At 42.6% G+C, this 25,127-nt stretch overlaps 1 non-coding gene and 1 pseudogene across 1 annotated transcript; one reads left to right on the forward strand and one right to left on the reverse strand.

The window, feature by feature from the left end:
* The first annotated feature begins 560 nt into the window (after positions 1-560).
* Positions 561-662, forward strand: LOC118905566. The gene has a single exon (XR_005022272.1). It is a non-coding gene; the product is annotated as a U6 spliceosomal RNA (small nuclear RNA).
* Positions 663-5,175: 4,513 nt separating this feature from the next.
* Positions 5,176-8,538, reverse strand: LOC118905020 (annotated as a pseudogene).
* Between the last annotated feature and the right edge of the window lie 16,589 nt (positions 8,539-25,127).

Here is a 25,127-nt window from a genome sequence, read left to right on the forward strand (position 1 = left end):
TACTAAGTCCGGCCTTGGCAAAGATTCCACCTCCCTGTAATTTCTTTAGATTCCCTATGTTTTCCTTTTGTGTCTCATATTACTAGCTTTGAAAACAGGAGAATTAAGTTATTCTGCTTACCAGGTAAGCGTTACTAGGTTTTGTGTGGTTGCTGGGTGGCAAGCTCTGTGGCACAGATTTCTACTCATAAACTAAGTTTGTCAAAAGCATGGAGAATATCCACCTCTTTACATGAGCTCTATTTCACCAACCTGTTCTTCTTTTCTCTTGCTCACTCAACTACATCAAAGCACCTGAGTGAACTCTCATGTATCATGATCAATAATCTCTTACTTGCTCCTGGGAACAACATATTATTTTTTGTTTGTTCTTGGGCATTTTTCATATGCAATAAACCCAGCTGACATACGTATCCATTGATTAAGAGTGTTGAAGCTTAATGACTGAAGGCAGGTAAAGAAAATATTGCTAGGGATCAGGTCTAATATATTGCATGGGTTTATTTGTAGTGCCAATCAACCGTTTTTGGTCTCTCTTTATCGGCCAAGTGTGAATTACAGTGCTCACTTCTGTAGCACGTACACTAAAATTGAAACGATACAGAGAAGGTTAGCATGGCCCCTGACCATATGCAATGCACTCCACGAATATGCAAATTTGTGAAGTGTTCCATATTTTTTAAAAAAGTGAGTTACAGCCACAAAACCTAGGATCTTCTAGTTTCCTCATTGCTACTTCTTTTGTTAAGAGGAAGGTACTGGCTAAAAATGAAGTCATTGGCAAAACCCTTCTTTGGTCCAAATCCTGTCTTCATTATTTATAAACTACACAATCACAGGCAAGTTATCTTTTCTCCTTAACTTCATTTTTTATTTTTATTTTTTTGGCTGCATCGGTTCTTCATTGCGGCATGCAGGATCTTTGTTGCGGCGTGCAGGCTCTTCGTTGCAGCGCATGGGCTTCTCTCTAGTTGAGGCGTGCGGGATTTTTCTCTCTAGTTGTGTGCGCAGGCTCCAGGGTGCATTGGCTCTGTAGTTTGCAGCACGTGGGCTCTCTAGTTGAGGCACGCGGGCTCAGTAGTTGTGGTGCGAGGTCTTAGTTGCCCCGTGGTATGTGGCATCTTAGTTCCCTGTCCTGGGATTGAACCTACGTACCCTGCATTGGAAGGCTGATTGTTTACCACTGGACCACCGGGAAGTCCCTCCTTAACTTCAATTTTCTCATCTATCTTGCACAGTTGTTTGTGAAGATTAAGTTAGGTAAGGCATGTGGAATATATAATACAGGGTCAATAGCGATTCAAAGTGTGGAAAAGGTTATACTTGCTGTCATAAACTCACACCCACCAAAAAGAAAGACCCACAGAGTTGCTTTACTGTCAACCTAGTTACTGGATTCTGAATAAAGGGGTTATAATTACTTATTACTTGTTAAGTGTCCTGAGGGATTGTGTTTGCATATGTACAATGTAAACCACAGAAACCCCAGGCTGCACAGACTAAGCCTTCTCTTTTTCCTCTAGCTCTGAAAGATTTTCTCTCAGGAAGGAGGTTCATTGGATTATTTATTTTTATCATGTGAACCCAAGCCTGTGATCATGTAAGGCCCAGTTCACTATCTAAATGACAGGAAGTTATAGTGTTTCAACCGTAGAAAAGCTAGAGCATAATTTTCAACAAACTTCCTCTTGCAAGTCTCGGTACTGGTTTCTTATAATCATGAAATTAATCTTAGTCTGTTCTCTCCCAGGATCTAATAAGCTATTAAATAATATCTAATCATTAGATGATGGGGTGAGCATTTTTATTAAGCACATGCCCTTCAATATTCCCTCTATTTTTTCCTCAATGACCTTTCATCATCCAGCACACAAGCAAGATAATTACTGTTTTAATATAAAGATCTGAGTCTGTTCAACTTGAGAATGTTAATTCTGTATTTACTCCACCAAGCTTCTAGTTTTCAAAAAAAACAAATGACTGGCTTGTAGTCAGAAACTTCTTATATCTAAGTGACCTGCCTATCAGACACCTGCTTTTTAAAGGGAGTGTTTCTTACTTCAGTTCATTTTGGCATTACATGAACAGTTTCTGAAACCCTGGTGGAAATATATCCTTCAGAGGAGAGGTCCAGTACTTCACTCCAGATTCCACTGAGAATATTAAATTTTTTTTTTCAGCTGAACAAAGTATCTTTTATTTGTGACATACAAGTACAACCAATGAGGGAATTCCTGGCAATCCAGTGGTTAGGACTCCACGCTCTCACTGCTGAGAGCTCGGGTTCAATCCCTGGTCAGGGAACTAACTAAAATCCCACAAGCCACACGGGGCAGCCAAAACAAACAAACAAACAAAGAAAAAAAAAAAAACCCCACGAAAACAAAAACGAAAAACCCCAAAAACCAAATACAGGACTTCCCTAGTGGCACAGTGGTTACGAATCCGCCTACCAATGCAGGGGACACGGGTTCAAGGCCTGGTCCGGGAAGATCCCACATGCCACGGAGCAACTAAGCCCGTGAGCCACAACTATTGAGCGTGCGCTCTAGAGCCCGTGCTCCGCAACAATAAAAGCCACCGCAATGAGAAGCCCGCGCACTGCATAGAAGAGTAGCCCCTGCTCACCGCAACTAGAGAAAGCCCGCGAGCAGCAACGAAGACCCAATGCAGCCAAAAATAAATAAATAAATAGATGAAAACAAACAAACAAAAAACAAATATAACCAATGCAAAAAGAGGTCACTTTCCCCCTTTGCTTCCAGTGATAACAAGTTGCTAAAGAAAAAAATATATATATCAAGAAGGAGTTTATCTTCAAAGTTTCCTCTAAAAAAAACAAACCAGGAAGGGTTAAAAAAAGAACCATAAACATGTCATACACACATCTATCTGACATCAACGAAAATAACCTGAAATACGGTAGATACAACTAAAAAAAAAAACCTCAAAATTAATATTTTAACATCCCTCAAAGAAACAAACAAAAAAGCCTGGTACAAAAGGCCTGCTATGTTTCTCAAAACCAAGACATTGGGGAAATGGAGAAAGATTGATAGTTGAGAACTGAATGGGCTCAAAACCAACAACAGGGTGACCCGCAGGTCTCAGGCAGCCCCTCCCCCGACAGCAGCCCTTGGAGGCAGCTGGACCAGCAGGGCCCAGCACAAAGCGCCCATCTACCAGCGGGCTCGTTGCCAGGTATCCAGGGAGCAGAAAGAGAGAACGTCGTACACTGAACTCACCTTATGTGGGATTTACGCTGGGGTCCCTTTCGGACACCTTTAGTGGGAGGCATCAGAAATCCATGATCTCTAAAAAAAAAAAAAAGTTTACTTTAATAAACTTGTTTTGGTTTTTAAAGGAAAATAAAAAAAAGAAATCCATGATCTAATACAGTAAATATTTATCATCCTGTGTCCTTTGAGACACAGCAGGGATCAGAGGAAAATCTTTTCCTAAATATGCTTCTGTCATTCTTGGAATGAGCCCTCCAATCCCCTCCCAGCCATTAAAACTCTCCCCCTTGGGTAAAATCCCCTGGGAGCCAGCAGGGTAGGGGCAAAGGTGGGCTTATTCCTGTGTAAAGCTGCAAGGCCACGTCCACTGCTGGCTAGTCAAGAGCAACGCACAGCGCAGGGCTGGGCCGGGGGAAGGAGGCCGTGTGTACAGGTCCCCCTGCACAGGCGGGAACGCGGGTGGGTGTGGAGGAGGCGAGGCGGCGGGGGGGGGGGGGGGGGGGCGGAGGGGGGGAGAAGCAGGAACAGCTCCCGAGAGATCTGCCAGCACGGGCGGCCCGAGTCAGGGCAGAGGGTGGGACGTGAGCAGACAGCGGTCAGAAGGACGGACAGGCCTCCTCGCGAGCAACCTCACGAAGGCAGAACCTTTGGGACACTCCCTAAAGCAAAGCTCAAGGTTGTCCAAGGGAAAGCGTTAGGTGCTTCTTCCTGGATAAGGATTTGGTCATTTTCTTCCCTGGAAGGGGAACAAGGGAAGAGATCGCCCTAGAGATCAGGGTGAGTTTGAACTCTCTCTATCCCACGAGAGGAGAGGAAGACCTTCTCCTGGCTGCCACCTGCTGCCACAGGTGATACTGGAGAGAAAAGCAGCTGTTTGGCCACTGAGAGGCGTTCCCGCTGCACCCTGCGCTGCCGGCCAGGGCAGTGGCACTGGTGGCTCTGTGTGGCAGCGAGGGGCCAGGCTGGGGAGTGCAGGCAGAGGGGCCCGCTGCTGACTGGGGGCTCTCTAAGCAGGCGGGGGGATGGGCGGGGCAGTGGGGAGGGATACCCACCTTCAGAGAGCTATCAGCACCAAGATAGGAGAGGAAACAGCACTAAATATGCCAGGAAAGAGGGGCCATTTGGGGGGAAGACGAGGGGCTCCCTGATGTTATTCTCCCCTTGAGAGTAAGAACTTGGGTATCTGGGGTGGCGTGAGAGGCAGGAGCAGAAACAGTGGTGAGAGGTGACGGAGAAGAGCAGGCAGAGCCTCCGGCTTTTTTCTATGAAAGAAAAACTCGAGTCACTGCCATGAGATCAAGAGATTAAGGTCAGGATGTGGCCAAGTCCAAAAGCCCGGAGAAGCCAGAGTCCCCGTGGTAGGCCCCAATCACACCTGTTCCTGGTCCTCTCAGCCCCTCACTGGCAGCAATGGAGTGAGGGAGACAGCCTTCCTCCCAGAGTCGTCTGGTCCCCTGCCACAGCTCTGCTCTAACTGTGGATCCATGAAAGCACAGCCATAAGGAGCTCCCTCGCTTCTTTGTGTCGCGGCACCAAAGACCTTCCCAAGGTCTCCATCCGAGCATCCCATCCACGAAACGGGAGGCTTTCCGAAGCCTGTCTCTACGCCCAAAAGCCCAAATCTACACCGAGTCCATTCCTCTTTGGGAAGCAGCCAGACCCTGACCCAGGGCTCCAGAACTTTCAGAAAGGTGGGTATAAACACTCCATTGTCCAACTGTGAGCGTGTGGTGGTGATAGTGGTGCCGGTGGACGCCTCTGGCATTCCGCTGGAGGAAAGTCGAGGAACGCTACGCGGAAGGGTTCTCACTCTCGCGAGAGCCGAGAGCCGAGTGAGCGGGCGGCAACTATGAGAGCATGCGCCTTGTGCCCAGGCATCCGCCGGGGCTTCCCACAGCATCTTCTTCCCGTTTCTCCGTCCTGGCCTCCTGCTCTTCTAGGAGAGAGCGGGAGGGGCAGCGTGGCCGTCTCCTTCCCAAGGTTCTGTGCTCTCAGGGTGCAACCTGGCACGGGGAGGGCTGAGGAGGCCACAGCTCTGAGGGCACCTGGTAAGCGGCGTGAGACCAGGGAGAGGACAGGCCTGAGAGAAGTGTTCTGGCTTGGGAGTGCAGGGACAGCAGCCACCAGAGTGACCGCCCTCGTGGGAGTGCTGGCTGTCCCCACACTTCGTCCTCCGGCTCAGGACCCCATTGGAGCAGCACCCGGACACGCTTGGGGGAGAGTCGTCGATTTCACATTGCAGCGCTTCTCTGAAGAACCTGTAGGCGCCACGATTGTGCTTACATACAGCTAACATAACTCTCTTCCTCTGTGTGCTGCTGGCCGTGATCTGCTGGATTGTATGAGGAGCTTGCCCAGGCTTTTCCGCCGCACCTTGCTCTCCATCTGGACTTCGTAGTGGTACAGGACTTCGTCCCTGCACACCACGTCAAACCGGAAGAGAGGAAAGGCGACATGGACCGAGCTGTTGTTCCTCAGCGATGAGAGGTAATCCATCATTTCCTCGTGTTTCTCTCGGTCCTTGCAGCCCCAGTCGCGTCGCTCATACATGGTTTACGTGTTGGTCAGGTCGAACCAAACAGTGACTGGCTCCAGGCCAGACACTCGCTTACATTCAATGAAGACATTTAACCCATTCCCATCACATTTCCTGAACACTGGGAAAGCCTCTAAAGGGTCTCCAAGCCTAGTCTCTTAAAGCTCTTTTGTCTTTTAATTGCCCCAAATGCAACAAGCATAAAAACGGCAGGAAAGAAAACTTAGAAATAACACCATCTGAAGATTTCACTCTGAAAATGTTAAAAGGATTCCTCCCCCAGCCTGTTGGTTTGCAATGAGTCTCCACTTTAGTTGTCAGTGTTTTTAACATCCAAGAATCTTATTGGTTTTTTTTTTTAATTTTAACCGTTTTTTTTTTGGTTTTAACGATTTTTTAAATTGAAGTATAATTGATCAGTTGTCAGTTTTTGCCTCCTCACTGATTGATGAGAAAAATAATTCAGTACGAGTTTTGGTATGAAGGTGGATTTCAGTCTGGAAATTTATGGGGAAGTCTATCCAAATGTCCTAAAGTTAAGCAAGAATAGTCATTAAATATGCAAAAATAAAAATATCATATGATAGGAATCAGAAAAAAATAGATGCCATAATAATTGTAGCTATAATAGCATTAAAACAATGATTTTTATCAGTGACATAAACCAACGGTTTATTTTGGATGGGCTACAACTTAGTTTTATGGTTCTCCCTTGTTCAGTTTTGGAATCTCTAGTACAAAAACTACAGATATCTGGGGGCTTTGATCCATGATGAAGCCAAATAACTGTCCAATTTCTGTTGAGATGGATTGAAATTTGAATACCGGTTTTGTGGCTATAGTATGCCACCTGCTTGGTGTATTAAAAAAAAAAAAGAGAAAAACTGTTGTTCTGCTTGAAAGCTTTCATTGTTTCACTACATTTCAAGTAACTTTGTGAGTAAAAGATGCTGGACTTTTGTGCTTGTATTTCAGCCATCAGTGTATTTCAGCCATTTGGAATACATTTCAGAGATAGGACAGCTGAATATTAGTAAAACCCAGCTGGTGAAAATTATTGCACTCCCATTCTCCCATTTATGAGACAATCTCTTAAATCTCTGAATTGGTTTCCAGACTGCAATCCCATAATCCCATTGTGTTTAGGAAAAAATGAAAGATCTAGCAATGGCCAATTTAAAAAAGGGATCATTGGAGTTGAAGGCAAGGGGTGAGGAAAATGGTAGGCTATTATTTGAAATCTCATGGTGTGTCAGTTAGCTCTTACTGAATAACAAATCACCCCAAAACTTAGTGGTTTAAGACAACAGCCATTTAATTGATTCTTGTTTCTTTGCATCGGGAGTTGGAATGCACAGGGTGATTCTTCTGGTTTAGGCTGGCTCTCATTTACTGGCAGATAAAAGACTGCAGTTAGCTGTTGGTCAGCTCTGCTTCCGGGGGTGGGGGTAGCTCTTGGCTTGGGTGGCAAGGCTGACTGGACCACATGCCTTTCATCATCAATAGGCTCGTTTGGGCTTCTTCATGTGGTGGTGGTGGTGGTGGTGGTGGTGGTGGTGGTGGTGGTGGTGGTGGTCTGAGGGGAAGCCCCAAAGCACAAGCGTTTTTCAGTCCTTGCATCATGTTTGCTAGCATCCCATTGGTTAAACATGTTCCATGGCCAAGTTCAGAGTCAAGTTTGAGGGCGCTCAAACCTCCATGACAAAGGGGGTATGAATACAAAGAGATGAAGCATGTGTGGCCACTTTTCCCAACCTACCACATATGGTTTATTGAGTAAGATCAACCATTGAATTATGTGGGGAATCCTGATTGTATAATTTTGGCACAACTCAAAATCTGCCATGTAAAAAAATATTTTGGAGATTTGGTCAAAGACAGGATATGTTCAGCTAAAATTAATACTTTGTCCAAAAACTTTTGGGAACGTCATTTGGCTGATCAGACCTCATGAAATTCAGTCAGAAGGGATTATGAGCTCTCTCTGCTCAGAGTCACTGTAGTCTGTATTAGAAAATGCTGAGAATTGTTGCTTGGGTTCTAGAATGGCTATCTTAGATAATTCAGTGCAACCCATCCTATCCTTTTGTGTCTAGAATTTTAGTAAAGTATATATTTTTAGCTTATACGCTTAACGTGTGTATAATTATAGCACGGATGACTTTTAGTGAAGCGGTAGTCGTAAAGGCAAGTTAGAATACAATATTGCAGTTCTAAAGGGTTGAGAATTATTGATTCAGAGAGCTGAAAGAGGCATTTTTCCATCACTGCCTAATATTAGGGTGAGGCCAGAGTGTGAGCCCTATCACTCACTTTTGGAAAGGGGCAGAAACTGCTCCTAGGTGATAGGATTCATCTAAAAAATAAAATACAATTATATTCCCCACCCCATCTATTCTAGCCCACTCTACCCAAAACTTTGCTTTAGTGTTTCAGGAAGTTCAAGAGGTTTGAATTTATTTGGTTTTAAGAAAATAAACTAATTTAGTTCTTATCATCTAAATAATTAGCACCAATGTACATAAACTAAATTGTTTTCCCACTTAGTATGTCAAATAAGAGCTTTCTTTTCTGCATTAAAACTTCCCTAAGTGACTCTCTCTTTGACTACTGCGCAGTGACTCTTTCCATCTCTTTTAAGGAATTTGTCAATTTTCAACCCTCTTTTTATGTTTCTCTCTCTCTTTTTTTTTTTTTTTTTTTATGTTTCTCTCTTGCTGTCACATACCTGTTGCTCCAGAATTGGTTTGTGATGTCAAGCATGAATAGAATGCTAGATGCAGCACAGCCTCAGTAATTAGCATTACTTCGGAGGATTGATTTGAAGCAGTGAAAGGTTTGAACCCAAGCTACTCTGAAGAAAAAAAAAATTATCGAATGATGTTTCCACACTCTGTTGAGCTCTTTGGATGTTTAAAAAAACAGTGAAAGTCAGCGGTACCTGACTTGAAGGAATTGAAGCTCCATTTCAAGACCTGCTTATGAAAAGAAAAAAAAAGAGACTAGGAAGAAAAGCTGTACTGCATAGCTAGAGTGGGTGGAATGGATCTTGAAATTCAGAGATGAGCAACTCCATAAAAATTACTAGGAAAATTAGTCTTTCTTCAAGGAAGTGGGACTTGAGTGAAACTTATAGGAAGTGGAAATTCTCAACATGAAAGTGACTGAGGCATTGAGACCCTAAATCATAGCTGTTGGAGCCCTAAGGTTGGGAAGCATCTGTTTCCTAGATTCTGCTTTTAGAATTCATTCCAAGGTCCTGAAGCACCAAGGACAGAAGGGGCAAACCAGCCCTGCAAGCCAGGGTCAAACTAGCATGGGATGTCCAAGGGCCAGAAGAAGAGTAGCCTGACTGAAGAAGAGGTTATACTGGGGAATAATTGGAACCAGTGCTGGGTACATAAATAGAGCTGGATTAAGGAGAGCCTTGATTATCCATGAGGATCTTGAGTGTGATTTGTATACATTAGAGACTCAGAAATGTTTGAAAAGAAATATATATATATATATATTTAATGTTAAATATATATTTAGTATTAGAGCACTGAACTTATAGTTATTTGACTGAAGATGGGCAAGGAGTACCTGAAGGGGGAGCCCACAAACTGCTTTTACGACCAGATAACGGTAATTAGTAACCAGCTCATTATTTATATATCAATGACAGCAGTTGAAATTTTTTCTCTATTGGTTCCCCAATTCTGCAATCTTGTTAATACTTGCAATTGCCTCAGTAATACTTTTTGCGTGTATGGTACCACTGGAAGCTTCAGATTCCCCAGTTCAAACAACGCCAACTTCAAGTTAGTGGTATCTAACTCAATAAAGTGTTATGTATGTTGAATGGTTATCTTAGAACTCTGAAGAGCTAGACAATAGAAATTATGCATTTTGATCTCAGGCTGTCTTAACATTAATCAATGTGCTGTTATTACCGAAAAGGTAGTGTTATAGACAGAACTGTGTTTTCCTCTCCCCCAAATTCATATGTTGAAGCCCTAACCCTTAAAGTGACTGTATTTTGGAGGGCTTTTTGGGAGATGATTAAAGTTAAAAGAGGTCATAGGGGTGGGACCGTGATCCGACAGCATCGATGTCTTTATAAGAAGAGTACGAGACACCTAAGAACTCTCTCTGTGTGAGCAGAGAGGAAAGCCATTGAGGACATGGTGAGAAGGGGGCCATCTACAGGTTGGGGAGAGAGATCTCACCAGAAACTGAATTTTCCAATGCCTGGTCTTGGACCTCTAGCCTCCAGAACTGTGGGAAAATAAATTTCTGTTGTTTAAGCCACCCAGTCTGTGGTTCTTTGTTATGGCACCCTGAGCAGACTAATACAGACAGTAACCCTCAAAATGAAGGACATTAGGCACGTGTGCTGGGGCTTACAGCTGCTTAATATGCCTTGTTGTCCATAACTGATTTCTAGGCATAGTAAGCATCTGGGGTTGCAGGTTTCTATTAGAATTACTTTAAAGAATGTGAGGTTCCAGATCTTGTCTTTGTCATCCTCGTGTACATACAGTTCTCAAGTGTCAGGGGATCATTTCTTGACAAAACCTTAGCAAGGGCTATTGTAAATTTTGATCATGGGTGAGAAATTCATGAGAAAATTTCTCTGAGGAAGCCTGCACTTCTGTACAGATGAGAGTAGTTCTGTTTCCTAAAACAGTATTGATTCACGGGTTCTAATTTAAGTTGGTGAGTGACTTATCTCTTGACAATACAGGACTGACACATCTATTTGTGTAGTGAGTAGATTGCCATTTGGCTGATGGGCGTTATTTGATACTATGCCAACAAGCCCTTTCTCCTGAACAGACCTGTGTTGCAGTTTGCATTTTGTATAATAGTTGGTTTCCAGGGAGAATCAATATGATTTTGAAAGGTGATTCTCACCTACGTTTCCTAGCAGTCTTTCAGGTTTTCCATTCCCTTAAAAATTCAATTTGTGCGATTCTAAGGTTAAAGTTTTTCTGCCAGAAACTATTTGTGCCACAGGAGGCATAATAATAATATTGCCTCCCTCCCTCCCTTTCAAACTGCTACCTGTTTTAATCTCTTGGTAATAGAAAAAAATCTATTAATTCAAGCAGAACCTATTAAGATGTCTTGTTTTCAGGTTTTTAAAAAATGTTGTTTTAGGGGCTTCCCGGGTGGCGCAGTAGTTAAGAATCCGCTTGCCAATGCAGGGGACACAGGTTCGAGCCCTGGACTGGGAAGATCCCACATGCCACAGAGCAACTAAGCCCGTGCGCCACAACTACTGAGCCTTCGTGCCACAACTACTGAAGCCCGCACACCTAGAGCCCGTGCTCTGCAACAAGAGAAGCCACCGCAATGAGAAGCCCGCACACCACAACGAAGAGTAGCCCCCGCTCATGGCAACTAGAGAAAGCCTGTGCGCAGCAACGAAGACCCAACACAGCCAAATATAAATAAATAAAAAATGTTGTTTTAGTAGGATACTTACTGTAGTTTCAAGATCAGTTCTGGTCATTTGGAACCGAAGCAATTCTGCCTCACCCGTTGTGATTGCAGCCTGGAATTGGTGTTCTCTGTCATAACCAGATTATGCCTAAATGCTGGTTCTTTATCTCATGGCGCATTTTATGGATTTTTTCAGACAGCCTTCCTGCTCTCTGGCTGAGAGCCTTCAACATTTCCTGAAGTTGGCTATGTGTGCCCTGGCTGACCCCTTTCGGCCTGTTTCTGCATGGCTCACCCCATCTCTCCAGCCATCCCCTGGGACAGGGTCCCTCAGAGGTCACTCAAGCCTATCTTCTGCTGTGCCCACTCTGGCCCTTAGGAAACATGTCTCCTCCACCCACTGTGGGTGCAAGCGCAGGTTTCTTCATCCCAGCCTTCTCTTCTTGCCCAGCAGTCCAAAGGCATTCCAGCCAGCTTCTCTCTGTAAGATCTTCCAGATAAGAGCAGGCCCCAGTGTCTGCACTCTCCATCCCCAGAGGACATGGGTTAAACTCTTTCCCAGGCGCCAGGCAGACTAACACACACCTGCCTCTCAGCAAACATCCCCCTGGGGCGCCCTCCTCTGAGGTCCACCCTTCATCCTCCATTCTGTCTGAGTAGTTCTCTGGAAGCCCTGTCCTTTGGCTGGGGGTGGGAGTGGGGACTCCTCTAACAGGTTGGGGTGGGAATATAACACTGACAATTCTGTTCAATTACCTCACCAATAACCTCAAGTAATTTCTTAGTTTCCTTTCCAATATCCTGGCGATTGGTGAGGTGTAAAGGATTATAGTTTTCAGTTTTTTGGATGCTTCTTAGCCAGTCCTGAATGTGTATTTGGCACTTCTCTTTAGAACGTAGGGACATATGACACCTATTCATTTCAGCTGAGATTAGGAAAAGTCCCATTTAATGAGTGGAATTGAGAAGGGGAGGGAATTGACATAAGATTAATGACGATGAAATCTAAATATAAGCCATCAGCAACTTATAATCAAGGTAGAAAAGCAGGACAGGAAAATGTGTTTTATAATTGTGAGCATTGCAATGCATGATACTAGGGACAGCTAAGCATAGATAATAAATACACCATATGCTGCCTAGGCCCCTATTTTGAGAGCTTTTTATAGGACATGTACATGAAGTGACAAACTACAGGGAACATATTAAAGAGTACAGCTTAGCAAAGCATTCACATCCATCAAGTAGCATTTGATTCTTGGGTTTATTGTGTCACATCTAAGATAATGAGATTGTTAATTGAGTTTACCTTTAAATATGTATATATATAAGTGAGTGAAGGAAATGCACCAAAACTTTGTAAATAACAGTGAAAATTTGGTAGAACCGTTAGCAGTTATTCTTTTTATTCTCTTAAAATAAATTTTTATTTTAGAGTAGCTTTAGATTCACAAAAGAGTTACAAAGATAATACAGTTAGTTCCCATGTATTCTGTACCAAATTTACAGGATTATAGTGAGAATTAAGCATGAGACGTGCCTGGAACATGGCTAGAACTCAATAAATGTTTTAACTACTATTATTATAAGTGGTAGTAGTAATATTCTGGCAACATGATATAGATGAGGAGGTAGATGAACCTGTGATTCGTCTGAGACCCACACAGTAGTTTAGAGTAACTGAGATAATGGTCAACATGAACTGTGGAGATGTTCCCAAGGTTGATAAGACTCCTTGGGTAGAGTCAAACAAGAGTCCGAACCTTGGCTTCTGTGGGCAGATAGGAAGGGCTCAGTCTATGGGCAGAGCATCAGAGCTGGGGATCCTCAATCACACATGGGCATGAGATCTTGCTCCCTGTGGCTTATTAAGCATCCATCCGTGTTATGGGCTAAATTGTGTCCCACCTCCAAGATTCATATTTTAAAAAATAATTTTATTGGAGTATAGTTGATTTACAATGTTGTGTTAGTTTCAGGTGTACAGCAAGGTGAATCAGTTATACATATACATATATCCACTCTTTTTTAGACTCTCTTCCCATATAGGCATTACAGAGTATTGAGTAGAGCTCCCTGTGCTATACAGTACATTCTTAATATTCATATGTTGAAGCCCTAGCTCCCAGTACCCCAGAATGTGACTGTATTTGGTGATAGGGCCTTTGAAGAGAAGATTAACTTAAAATGAGGCAATTGGGGTGGGCCCTAGTTCAATTTGACTGTGTCCTTACAAGAAGAGGAAATTTGAACACACACAGGGACACCAGGGGAAAGACCATGTGAGGACACAGCAATAAGGTGTCCATCTGCAAGCCAAGGTGGGGGGCTGCAGGAGAAACCAAGTCTGCTGACACTTTGATCTTGGACTTCCAGCCTCCAGAATTGTGAGACGATAAATTTCTGTAGTTTAAGCCACCCAGTCTTTGGCACTTTGTTATGGCAGCCCTGGAAACAAATACAGACATTGAGCTGGGATAGGGGGACAGTAGACTAAGGTTGGCAGGTAAGAACCAAAGAAGAGGCTGGGCTAGGAGTTGGGGTGCACAGGGCCAAGAAGAGCTGGGAGCATAGGCAGCAAAGATGACCCAGGGAGCAACACAGCCCCCCTTAGGATATGCAACAGGACTGGGGAGAGGTCAAAAATAGTTATTTAGGAGGTAGAAGTAGAGCCCGGTGCGCCTCTATGTGGGAAATGTATTGATAGATTCACCTCTGAGGGACTGGAGAAGGAAGGCAGAGACCCCATAGATGATGAGGTGGTGAAGGTAGGAGTGGATCATCAGTGATTTAACTGCTTATGGCATAATTTGGTTTATTATTAGGGGTTGTGATTTTTCTTTGGGTCAAAGTATGATTTTATGCTGTGTGGAGTGTGCATATAACAGTATCTTTAAAGAATATATTTTAGTTAAGTTTATTGTAGCCTTAAGGCTATCTGAGTAGATAGGGCATTCACTCATGTTTTTCTGTTGCCTGCACTTTTTTTTTTTTTAAACATCTTTATTGGAGTATAATTGCTTTACAATAGTGTGTTAGTTTCTGCTTTATAACAAAGTGAATCAGCTATACATATACATATGTCCCCATATCTCCTCCCTCTTGCCTCTCCCTCCCACCCTCCCTATCCCACCCCTCTAGGTGGTCATAAAGCACCGAACTGATCTCCCTGTGCTATGCGGCTGCTTCCCACTAGCTATCTATTTTACATTTGGTAGCGTATATATGTCCATGCCACTCTCCCACTTTGTCCCAGCTTACCCTTCCCCTCCCCATGTCCTCAAGTCCATTCTCTAGTAGGTCTGTGTCTTTATTCCTGTCTTGCCCCTAGGTTCTTCATGAGCATTTTTTTTTTTTAGATTCCATATATATGTGTTAGCATATGGTATTTGTTTTTCTCTTTCTGACTTACTTCACTCTGTATGACAGACTCTAGGTCCATCCACCTCACTACAAATAACTCAGTTTCATTCCTTTTTATGGCTGAGTAATATTCCATTGTATATATGTGCCACATCTTCTTTATCCATTCATCTGTCGATGGACACTTAGGTTGCTTCCATGTCCTGGCTATTGTAAATAGAACTGCAATGAACATTTTGGTACATGACTCTTTTTGAATTATGGTTTTCTCAGGGTATATGGCCAGTAGTGGGATTGCTGGGTCATATGGTAATTCTATTTTTAGTTTTTTAAGGAAGCTCCATACTGTTCTCCATAGTGGCTGTATCAATTTACATTCCCACCAACAGTGCAAGAGGGTTTCCTTTTCTCCACACCCTCTCCAGCCTTTATTGTTTGTAGATTTTTTGATGATGGCCATTCTGACCGGTGTGAGATGATATCTCATTGTAGTTTTGATTTGCATTTCTCTAATGATTAATGATGTTGAGCATTCTTTCATGTGTTTGTTGGCAATCTGTATATCTTCTTTGGAGAAATGTCTATTTAGGTCTTCTGCCCATTTTTGGATTGGGTTGTTTGTTTTTTTGATATTGAGCTGCATGAGCTGCTTGTAAATTTTGGAGATTAATCCTTTGTCAGTTGCTTCATTTGCAAATATTTTCTCCCATTCTGAGGGTTGTCTTTTGCTCTTGTTTATGGTTTCCTTTCTGTGCAAAAGCTTTTAAGTTTCATTAGGTCCCATTTGTTTATTTGTGTTTTTATTTCCATTTCTCTAGGAGTTGGGTCAAAAAGGATCTTGCTGTGATTTATGTCATAGAGTGTTCTGCCTATGTTTTCCTCTAAGAGTTTGATAGTGTCTGGCCTTACATTTAGGTCTTTAATCCATTTTGAGTTTATTTTTGTGTATGGTGTTAGGGAGTGTTCCAATTTCTTTCTTTTACATGTAGCTGTCCAGTTTTCCCAGCAGTACTTATTGAAGAGGCTGTCTTTTCTCCACTGTATATGCTTGCCTCCTTTATCAAAGATAAGATGACCATATGTGTGTGGGTTTATCTCTGGGCTTTCTATCCTGTCCCATTGATCTGTATTTCTGTTTTTGTGCCTATACCATACTGTCTTGGTTACTGTAGCTTTGTAGTATAGTCTGAAGTCAGGGAGCCTGATTCCTCCAGCTCCATTTTTCTTTCTCAAGATTGCCTTGGCTATTTGGGGTCTTTTGTGTTTCCATACAAATTGTGAAATTTTTTGTTCTAGTTCTGTGAAAAATGCCAGTGGTAGTTTGATAGGGATTGCATTGAATGTGTAGATTGCTTTGGGTAGTATAGTCATTTTCACAATGTTGATTCTTCCAATCCAAGAACATGATATATCTCTCCATCTATCTGTATCATCTTTAATTTCTTTCATCAGTGTCTTATAATTTTCTGCATACAGGTCTTTTGTCTCCTGAAGATGCTACCAGAAAACTACTAGAGCTAATCAATGAATTTGGTAAAGTAGCAGGATACAAAATTAATGCACAGAAATCTCTTGCTTTCCTGTACACTAATGATGAAAAATCTGAAAGTGAAATTAAGAAAACACTCCCATTTACCATTGCAACAAAAAGAATAAAATACCTAGGAATAAACCTACCTAAGGAGACAAAAGACCTGCCTGCACTTCTAAACATGGCATGTCTCAACAGTTAACAACTGGATTTTAACAATTCTGTTGCTCTGTGTCAAATTCAGTAATAAATCGTTCAATAGAACATCCTTATAGAAAATGGCAGAATAGGAAAATTCTACACTGAGAACAAAATTGACAGCCTAGTTATATTTTGAAGCTCCAACATTAGGTGAAACTAGTTGATGTCATAATTGTTTAACATTCCAAAAATTTACTCCAGTAATGATTTGTTTTGGGTTTATTTCATTACCTATTCTTTTGATATATTCTTGCAATTTGTGTATTCCCTTGTCCCTTTATTTACTTGTTTATCCCCAAAGTTAACTCTTCTAATGTTCTGGCATATTATGAAGTAGATTAGTAGAGCACGCAGAAAGAATTCGTATTGAACGTTGGATAATAACATTATGGCCAGTAGAGGGTATCAAGTAATGGTCACAAGTACAGGTTTTGAAGAGGTAGAAATATTGGTGTTCTAATTGCAGGACAATTTCAGCCGAAGCATCTGTACTGAAATAATTCCATGATGTAAATGTGTTTAAAGCACCATGGTTACATTACCGAGTGATCGTTTTGTGTCTTGGTCACTATAGACATGCCTTAGGTATGCATTTTGAAAATAAGAGTAGTAGCTCTTATGTTGAAATGGAAATTGTTGAATTTTGACATTCTTAGGAAAAATATAAAGGGTTAAATATTTTTTAAAATGGTATGATTTCTAACTTTCGAAATATGTATATACAGCCTCCTAGCGTCTCCGTCTCCTCACCTCAAATGTGGAAGATAGAGGAAGTGCTCTCCAAGGTCTTTTCTAGTTACACAGTATCATAATGTGACAATGAGTCTCTTCATCTGGGAACACCACCGCGAAGAGAATTTAGAGCCGTCCTATCTATCAGCCACTGGAGGGCTCCCTCGATCAAACCAGAACTTGGATTGAACGTGCCATGCAGTTTCTGGACCTTGCATGACTGATTTCTTAGCATTATTTATCGAAATAGAACCCTTATTTGCATTGCATTATCTTACACAGTTTTAGAGATTTTTCTGATTTCACTTCCTACCCGCTCCAATCTCTTTCTTTCTCTGGCTTTGTAGTTTACCAAGGCACCTTTTTGAGTTTTATGTCATTTAAGTCTGACAACAACCTGGGGAGTAAATATATATATATATATATATATATATATATATATTTTTTTTTTTTTAAATGAATGAAGAAACTGAGGCTCTGAGAGACTAAGCAGCTTTTCCCGATGTCGTGCAGTAATTTTGGAGTGGGAATTTAAATCTAGGTTGTTACTCCACATTCTCTTTTCAGTCCACCAGAGTAAGTCTTGACTCAGTTCCCGGTATGTTACTTGAGAGGAGTAATTTATTAAGCTGTAACTATTCATGGATATATTTTCAAGAATCATAAGCCTTTAGAGGTGGGAGGAATTAGCTGTTCTAATTCCCCATTAACAAAAACACATAGGGCTCTTTCCACCTCTCCAGCTTTTATTTCATCTCATCTCCTGTGCTGGTCTCATTGGCTCAGGCTCCTTCAAATAGCAGAGCATATGGTCACTGGCTTCCTCTTTTTACAGTCCCCAGGGACCATGCATGAATCCCAGGGAAAGACTTTGGCCAGGCCTTGGTCACGTGCCTGCTGCTCTCTGGGGGTGGTATTACAGTGCTTGCTGTAGTTGAAAGCCTCCCTGGAGCCACAGGAAGTGGGTTCCAGGGGAAATTCTCCATGCTCTTGAGGGAACTGTTTCCAGAAGAAAAGAGAAGTAAAATGGTTTCTGAGCACGGGTTGCTGGCCCAGGGTGGGTGCCTCAGGGCAGGTCTGTGGGCAGCCCGGGAACAACAGGAGGACCTGGGTGTCTGATGGTTATCAAAGGAGTGAGGAACACAGAAAACAAACTTCACTTATCTAACTCCTCTCCTGGGGCCAGCCAATGAATGTAACCAAGAGCAAGTATAGGAAAGACCCAAAGAGTCTAGGCGTGTTAAGGGTAGAACTGCAGAAATATCCCATCAGATACTTTTTGGCTACCAATGTAACAAAACCAAGGAAAACTAAGATTCTTGGCTTTTCTTGACAGTGTAGGGCCAGTCCTCTCGGTGAGGAGGGATGATGTGCCTCCGCATCTGGGGCTTACTCCCTGTATTGAGGCTTTTACAGGACACACAGGGCTGGGAATCACAGCTTCCTGGAGGGTACCAAACTCACAGAACATGGTCTGGTGGTGCTCAGGGAGTCAGGTGAGCCGTTTCTCAGAATGATGACTTAGGTGCACATTTAAATCTCTTGTGTTAATGGTGGTGTCAGTTTTGGAACTTAAGCACGTTTTGTAGATTAAAATGCAAAGTAAAAAGCATTTCCTTGGAAAATCCTCTTTTCTCAATGTCTCCTTATGGCCTGCTTTATGTTTCTGTGTCTTGCTGTTGGACTCTGGGTTTGCAATGTCCAGTGCAGGCAGGTGGGAAAGAAGCTGACTAAATTAACTGGAGCAACTTTCTGCCTTTTCCCATTTCCTTTCCATTTCTCTTGTCCTTTTCATTTCCTTTAAAAAGACAAAGTGCCTGGACTTCCCCAGCTATCCAGTGGTTAACACTCTGCGCTTCCAATGCGGGGGGCGTGGGTTCGATCCCTGGTCAGGGAACTAAGATCCCACATGTCGCACGGCCAAAAACAAAACAAAAAGAACAACCAAACAAGAAAAGACAAAGGGCCCAATGGTTTACATGGTCTCAGGATCCAGGTTAGTTAAATTCTCCATGCTCAGGCACTCTCTTTACTGTTGCCTGAGGGGGATCTTTAAGATCTACAGATTTTATTAGGACAACGAAAGGATTAGTTGAAAAGATATGAACCCATGGGATAAAGTGCATCTATTGATAGAAGAGTTAACTCAAGCATAACTACACACAGAGAAATTATTTTGAAAATACTGTTGTCACAATTTGGGGCCATCTAATCCCTCTACACTGTGCTGTGGGCAAAAAACAAAAACCAAACAAACAAAAAAGACAGAGAGAGCCTGAGCGATGAGGTGAGTGCTCTGTCCTGGCCCTTGTTCTCTAAACTTTCATGGCACTGGTTCCACATCTGCTTGAGGTCCCAAGTGTGGACACTCATCTCCACTGTCTTTCTATTCCAACTTGCTCGAGGATGAGCTCAGATTTTCTGCTTCAGTGTCATCAGAGTTCTGCAAGTATGCTGGTACTGTGCTTGTTATTTCTTTTTTATGTTATTACCTGCTGTTGCTCAAAGTATGAAATGCAGGAGATTTCATCCTCCTGCCAGTTTCTCTTCAGATGGTTTTGGTTGAGAATGTTCTGGACTGAGTTACATGATTCTGCATCATGCAGAGGGTGGTCCCTAGACCAGTGACATCAGTATCACCTGGGAATTTGTTAGCAATGCACAATCTCAGGACTCACTCCAGACCTGCCAAATCAGAAATATGAGAAAAACGGCCTTTTACTGCATTTTAACACACGGTATTGAAAATGCTACTTAAAGTCTCTCTCTTCCATTAGACTTAAATTTCAGTTAGGGAAGGAATCTGTATTGTCTAGCTCACCACTGAATATCTAGGACCTAGCATAGTTCTTGGCAGATAGTAGGTTCTCAGCAAATGTTTGCTGAATGATAAATGAATGGATATCTGCAGAGTAATGGTTGTTTGCTTAACCTAGTTGTTAAGTAACCAGTGTGTTTAGAAGGGCTCAACTGAGGAGTAATGCTAACAGTGCAGACAAATGAGGTGTGTAATTAGCACCTCTGATCCTGTTGTTATTTCCCAGAAGAGATTTTCTGCCCAGTTGACTGTGATTAAGCGAAGGTAGACAACCTCCAAAGTGTGAAAAGGATTGGCCCATTTGGCAAAGAAAGTGACCCTTGTTCTCTCCTACTACTGTATCCTCAAATTATGAGATTGAAGATCTGCCCCTTGGCAGTCTGAAACTTTGCTCTCTTTTGATTGAAAAAGGTCATATTCCAGTTAAATCTACTGATTTGTCTGTCCTCCAATTTTATCTCTGAAATTGAAAATCTCCCCACCCTCTCTTCCCCCTCACTTTCTTTTCTTCTTTGGTACAGACTCCCCCTTACCACTCTCTGGCTATTCCAACACCTGTCTACCTAGTCTTCATTCTTCCAACCCCTTTCATTCAAAGATGCTTTCCAAACTGCAGGTCTGGTCATGTTCTCCTTTGGTTAAAATCCTCCGGCATTTTTCTGCTGCTTGCAGGATGAGATCCATTGTCCTCAGAGAGGGATTTGAGGCCCTTCATGGACCTGGCTGCCCGGCCAGCCTCCTCTCCTGTCACTCTCCTTCCTAACCCACACTCTGGCCACCACACACCACATCTCATTCCCCAAACACCGTCTGCATCTCTGTATCTCCATGCTTTTGTTCATGCTGCTTCTCTGAATAAATTGTCAGCCTAGTGAGCTCATATCATGTTCTGGTTCAAATCTGGAGGGAAGGCTCCCCTCCCCTATCTCCCACAGAACTGTTTATTTCTTTTCTCTGCTCACATACCACACTGTACATGTATCTATTATGCAACGCATCACGCTCTGTTGTAATCACTTACTTGTTTACTTCACTTTCTCTTCCAATATATCATATTTTCCTTAATGGCTGGACTGTGTCTTGTTCACAACACAATGTGATGCAAAGCTTGACACAGAGATGTTAATAAAAGTTAGTTGATTGAATAAACTTAATCTTCAAATTATTTTTTTTAGTAGACTAAATCCCTACCCACCCTTGCTGGACTTTAGTAATTTCTCCTGGTTATTTTTATTAAGAAAGGGCTCATCTCACTGGAAATATGCCCATTTGCTGGAGTATATTCAGACTTTCAACATTTTTTAAGTTGAAAGCAGGTGATTCTATTCCCCTAGGATGGTTGTGACTGTTAAGCCTGGCTGAGTACATAGTGGTTGTTAATGTCATAACTCTGCTCCCCAAAGCCCTCAAAACACTCGGAGAAGATACAAGTGGAATCCGTGAAGCCTGGTCCACAAACCCTTTAAAGATGCCTGTTAGTGCTTGTCATGGACTGAATATTGCATCTCCCCAAAATTCATATATCAAAACCCTCTCCCCCACAATGCAATGGTATTGGGAGGTGGGGCTTTTGGGAGGTAATTTGGATTAGATGAAGATCAGAGGGTGGATGGATCACACACGAATGGGATTAGTGCCCTTATGAGAGTCATGAGAGAGCTTGCTTCCTGTCTCTCCCTCTGCTCTCTGCCATATGAAGATTCAAGGAAAAGTCTGCGGTCTGTAACTCAGAAGAGGGCTCTCACCAGAACTGACCATGCTGGCAGTCAGCTGATCCCAGACTTCCATCCTCCAGAACTGTAAATTTCTGTGGTTTATAAGTCAACCATTTCTGTTGTTTCTATGGCATTTCTGTTGTAGCAGCCCTGATGAACTAAGACATTACTTTGATCTCTCTGCCCACTGGCCCTCCCACCGTGCCCTTCCTTACTACTTTCCATTCCCAAGGCTAAGACTTAAGGAAATCAACATCACTTGCTCCTTGGGCAAAGAGTAGGTCACTTTATCCTAGGAACCAAAACAAAAGACAAATAACAACAACAATTGAAAAAAACCTATAATGGATAGAATTGAAATCCATGGAGTAAAAACTAATTTAGTTTCGTGAGGGTAACTGAAGGGTATCAGGGAGTAATGGAAACAGTGTACGTTTTCACCCTAGGAAGGTCACTGGAAAGAAAAGACTTGAACCTGGTCCAACGGCACTTACTGTCCAAATGGAGCCAGCGTGCCTGTTCCAAAAGCTCTTGGCTCAGAGGCCTGGGAGCTCTGTGTGACAGGGCTCCTGTGGTTGGAAGAGAGAACAGTGCAGGTTATGGCAGGTGGTGGTGATTGACTGTGATGGTAACTGCTGTTAAAAGAGAGACAGGAGTCTCTGGAACATTCTTACAGCTAAACCTCAAGGATCTGGAGCATAGTTTGGGGACCGGAAGGCTGTCAGGAATTGTTAAGAGGCAGCTCTTGATGACAGGTGACACTGTTAGTTCCTTGGCAGCAGGAATTAACTGAGCTTCATTCTACCCCTTTGCCATGGATGTGAGGTGGCTACTCTTTTTTTTCAACTTCCCTTTGCTTATCTTTCTACTCCTGCTTCCCTTGACAGTGGAATGTCTCTTCATATATTTTTTGTTCAAATTTTTGTGAGGTAAGAATGTCATCGCTGCAACTGATCACTTTCTGTCTGGGGGGAGCTTTTGTACCAGGCTACCCCATGGCACACAGCCAGCCTGTAGACACAGTTGTTCTTGGGGCCGGTCCCTGCTGCCCTGACCAATCAGCTGACGGATGATAGGGGAGAGGGTGTCACATGGTACCACATGGTGGACTGTGGTTCAAGAACCACCTAGAGCTGCTTTACTCAGCTGGCCTGTGTCTCCTAACACATTTAGAAGGAGTTTGTGGGCAAGTCAGGTGTTCTAAGGCAAGATGTCTTGGGTATAGACATATGTTGGAAACTCTGATCATGATTTCTCCTAGGTATTCCCAGTGAGGCTGAGATCCTCATAGGCTCCTGTTCCAGTTTGTACTGTATCCAACAATCATACATGAAATGACATGTGCATACATGGTACACCTGACGTTGCATTTCTAATTGGACTCATTCAATCAAGGACACTTGCCTGTATCAAACGTACCTTTGCTTTCCTTACTGTGGAAAGGAAAGGACATTGTTTTTGTTTCTACGGGTATGTGTGTGTGTGTGTGTGTGATTAGAAAGGGAAGTCAGGCCTTAGTTCTCCATTAGTGAGAAACTGATAAGAAGTATTCAAGTAAAGTTGTCAGGTAAGAAGACGCATGCTGCCTCAAAAGTTTTATAGTCTATGTCAACACCATTTACCTTATGGATGTTCTTTTTAAATAAATTTATTTATTTATTTATTTAATTTTTTGGCTGCATTGGGTCTTTGTTGCTGTGTGCGGGCTTTCTCTAGTTGTGGTGAGTGGGGGTTACTCTCCGTTGCAGTGTGCGGGCTTCTCATTGCAGTGGCTTCTCTTGCTGCGGAGCACAGGCTCTAGGCGTGTCGGCTTCAGTAGCTGTGGCATACGGGCTTCAGTAGTTGTGGCACGCAGGCTCAGTAGTTGTGGCTTGTGGGCTCTAGAGCACAGTCTCAGTAGTTGTGGCGCACGGGCTTAGATGCTTCGCGGCATGTGGGATCTTCCTGGACCGGGGCTCGAACCCGTGTCCCCTGCATTGGCAGGTGGGTTCTTAACCACTGCGCCACCAGGGAAGTCCCTGGATGTTCTTCTTGTTCTCTATAAAACACCTCTTTTTCCCCCACCCTCAAAGTACAGCTGGAAAGGATGGCTGATGGTTCAGCTTGCAGCCTTAGCTTTTTTATATCACTGCTTCATGCCTCTGAATGTGTATTTTATCAGCATCCTTTTTTTTTTTTTTTACTGACCTGCATAAATACTTTTGTTATATTGCCCGACTTGTTCTCCTTTGTTATCCAAATTCCAACTCAGGCTTGATTGCTTAACTGAGTAATTGATTTATTCATTTGACAATTTCTTATTGAGTGCTTAACCATGAACCAGAAACACTTGGGGTCACTGGTCTGTTTATTATTAGGCTGCTTACAAGTCTAAATTTTCCTCAGAGAACTGTTTCCATCGCCATTCCTTTGGATGTCTTCATAAATTGGCATTTCCTAAATCATCCCTTGACATATGACTGTTTGATACCACACAAACTGGAAAAACATGTCCATATGACCTTATTTCTTGTTGTATGTTGTTGTGTGTATGTTGTATGTATGTTGCATGTTGTTCATACATTTTCTTTGAAGAACCATTCATTCTTCTCCATTCTTCAGAGCTTCTGGTATCACCTTCACTTTCCCTAAGAATCAGATCTGCAAAATGCTCTCCTCTGCCTCATTTTTCCCTCATCCTCTTAGCAAAGGCAATGTTTATAAATTCCTCTAAAATTCTATTTTATCCAAATAGAAAATAAATATAATCAGCTTTCTACAAATCTGCCCTGAAGACCAGGGTCTCATAGTCTTCCACCTAGATTTTCTGCCCTCTTTTCCCTTTTATTTTCCCCTTACAGAGATCCCAGTGCTTAGGTAGATGTCAAACTCATGCCAGATTCTCACTTGGTGTCTGTGGACCCAAAACCATCACCAATATTATCTTCTGACCTCTACTCTTTCCATTGCTGTATTCTTGCTTTCTTCATATCATTGCTGTTATACCTTTTTCTTTTTCAATTAAAAGTTTCCATAATCTACCCACACTCATAGCAGATGGTCAGTCAATATTCTTTGAGTACCTAAGACTTTGCTGATCTTATTTTCCAGCTCCTCTTGTTGCTGTTTCTTTTGTATCATCACTGTCCTGATGCCTTCTTTTCTTTATAAATATTTGACAATTCTGCTTCTGCATGAGAAGGGACCCTCCTTACCCAGGACATACTTCTGCTTCTGAATTTCTTAAAGTCTGTAATCAGTGTGTTCATTTCAATTAAATTCAACAGACATATAAATTATATAAATTGAATGCTACTACGTACCACCCTCTGTGCTGGGTGCTGGGAGCTTCCAGGGAGCCAACAGATTACTTTCCTGAAGATTCTCCCCTGAGAGTGATTCCCTTCTATTATGAAGGGAATAATTTCAACCCTTTTTTATGGCAAGGCTGAAGCCTGCTGTGAATTCCCCAGGGTTTATGGGGCAAAAGGAGGATAATTTAAGGATCCTGGATGATTTAAGGGTCCCAGGAACATCCAGTATCTTCCTTTCTACCATTTGAAATAGCTATTCTTCCTACTGA

Source organism: Balaenoptera musculus, chromosome 12, assembly GCF_009873245.2.
Source record: "Balaenoptera musculus isolate JJ_BM4_2016_0621 chromosome 12, mBalMus1.pri.v3, whole genome shotgun sequence".
NCBI lineage: Eukaryota > Metazoa > Chordata > Mammalia > Artiodactyla > Balaenopteridae > Balaenoptera > Balaenoptera musculus.